This window comes from Triticum aestivum, unplaced genomic scaffold (genome assembly GCF_018294505.1).
Source record: "Triticum aestivum cultivar Chinese Spring unplaced genomic scaffold, IWGSC CS RefSeq v2.1 scaffold38597, whole genome shotgun sequence".
Classification (NCBI taxonomy): Eukaryota; Viridiplantae; Streptophyta; class Magnoliopsida; order Poales; family Poaceae; genus Triticum; species Triticum aestivum.
Window position 1 is genome coordinate 1 of NW_025265278.1, and position 1,538 is coordinate 1,538.

General features: G+C 50.8%; 4 non-coding genes across 4 annotated transcripts; all 4 read left to right on the top strand.

Annotated features, from left to right (window-relative positions):
- The first annotated feature begins 335 nt into the window (after window positions 1-335).
- On the top strand, window positions 336-453 carry LOC123177928 (5S ribosomal RNA). Its single transcript, XR_006489214.1, has one exon. It is a non-coding gene; the product is annotated as a 5S ribosomal RNA (ribosomal RNA).
- Window positions 454-754: 301 nt separating this feature from the next.
- LOC123177927 (5S ribosomal RNA) lies at window positions 755-873 on the top strand. The gene has a single exon (XR_006489213.1). It is a non-coding gene; the product is annotated as a 5S ribosomal RNA (ribosomal RNA).
- A 301-nt stretch (window positions 874-1,174) lies between these two features.
- LOC123177929 (5S ribosomal RNA) lies at window positions 1,175-1,293 on the top strand. The gene has a single exon (XR_006489215.1). It is a non-coding gene; the product is annotated as a 5S ribosomal RNA (ribosomal RNA).
- Window positions 1,294-1,404: 111 nt separating this feature from the next.
- On the top strand, window positions 1,405-1,523 carry LOC123177926 (5S ribosomal RNA). The gene has a single exon (XR_006489212.1). It is a non-coding gene; the product is annotated as a 5S ribosomal RNA (ribosomal RNA).
- The last annotated feature ends 15 nt before the right edge of the window (window positions 1,524-1,538 follow it).

Below are 1,538 nucleotides of genomic sequence, written 5' to 3' on the forward strand. Positions count from 1 at the left end.
GGTGACCTCCTGGGAAGTCCTCGTGTTGCATTCCCTTTTTAATTTTTTTGCGCCGCGTGCAAAACAAAACGCACGTGCGCGACATATGTTTAGCACATTTTATTATTTTGCACGTTTACGGTAAGTTTTAGCTCGCTGCTCATTATTCACGCGCCTAGCGGCGGCAAGCGTGTTCTGAAAGGGGTCGAAACCATGGTAAATAGGCACTGGTGCGGTTGAACCGTGGTAAAACTAGTCTCCGTGGTAGAGCGGGAGCGGCCAAAGGAATGTGCAATCGTGTGTGTAGTGGAGCTGGGAGGGGCAAGCATAAGGGATGAAGACGGGGGTAACATATCGGATGCGATCGTACCAGCACTAAAGCACCGGATCCCATCAGAACTCTGAAGTTAAGCGTGCTTGGGCGAGAGTAGTACTAGCATGGTGACCTCCTGGGAAGTCCTCGTGTTGCATTCCCTTTTTAATTTTTTTGCGCCGCGTGCAAAACAAAACGCACGTGCGCGACATATGTTTAGCACGTTTTATTATTTTGCACGTTTACGGTAAGTTTTAGCTCGCTGCTCATTATTCACGCGTCTAGCGGCGGCAAGCGTGTTTTGAAAGGGGTCGAAACCATGGTAAATAGGCACTGGTGCGGTTGAACCGTGGTAAAACTCGTCTCCGTAGTTGAGCGGGAGCGGCCAAAGAAATGTGCAATCGTGTGTGTAGTGGAGCTGGGAGGGGCAAGCCTAAGGGACGAAGACGGGGGTAACATGTCGGATGCGATCATACCAGCACTAAAGCACCGGATCCCATCAGAACTCCGAAGTTAAGCGTGCTTGGGCGAGAGTAGTACTAGGATGGGTGACCTCCTGGGAAGTCCTAGTGTTGCATTCCCTTTTTAATTTTTTTGCGCCGCGTGCAAAACAAAACGCACGTGCGCGACATATGTTTAGCACGTTTTATTATTTTGCACGTTTACGGTAAGTTTTAGCTCGCTGCTCATTATTCACGCGTCTAGCGGCGGCAAGCGTGTTCTGAAAGGGGTCGAAACCATGATAAATAGGCACTGGTGCGGTTGAACCGTGGTAAAACTCGTCTCCATAGTTGAGCGGGAGCGGCCAAAGGAATGTGCAATCGTGTGTGTAGTGGAGCTGGGAGGGGCAAGCATAAGCGACGAAGACGGGGGAAACATGTCGGATGCGATCATACCAGCACTAAAGCACCGGATCCCATCAGAACTCCGAAGTTAAGCGTGCTTGGGCGAGAGTAGTACTAGGATGGGTGACCTCCTGGGAAGTCCTGCGGTTGAACTGTGGTAAAACTCGTCTCCGTACTTGAGCGGTAGCGGCCAAAGGAATGTGCAATCGTGTGTGTAGTGGAGCTGGGAGGGGCAAGCATAAGGGACGAAGACGGGGGTAACATGTCGGATGCGATCATACCAGCACTAAAGCACCGGATCCCATCAGAACTCCGAAGTTAAGCGTGCTTGGGCGAGAGTAGTACTAGGATGGGTGACCTCCTGGGAAGTCCTCGTGTTGCATTCCCTTTTTATTTTTTTT